The following is a 265-nucleotide window of genomic DNA, read 5'->3' on the forward strand; positions in this document are numbered from 1 at the left end:
GTTCCGTCAATTATGGCAAGTCGTCCAGGTCCTGAAGCTGCAAAGCAGCCCCAGACATCACACTACCACCACCATGTTTGACTGTTGGTATGATGTTCTTTTTATCTGTTTATGAGTTGGTTTTACGCCAGATGTAACGTGACACACACCTTCCAAAAAGTTAAACTTTTGTCTCATCAGTCCACCAGTCCACAGCCCAAAAGTCTTGGGGATAATCAAGATATTTTTTGGCAAATGAGAGACGAGCCTTTGTGTTCTTTTTGGT

This window comes from Sinocyclocheilus grahami, unplaced genomic scaffold (assembly GCF_001515645.1).
Source record: "Sinocyclocheilus grahami isolate Dianchi unplaced genomic scaffold, SAMN03320097.WGS_v1.1 scaffold2605.1, whole genome shotgun sequence".
Classification (NCBI taxonomy): Eukaryota; Metazoa; Chordata; class Actinopteri; order Cypriniformes; family Cyprinidae; genus Sinocyclocheilus; species Sinocyclocheilus grahami.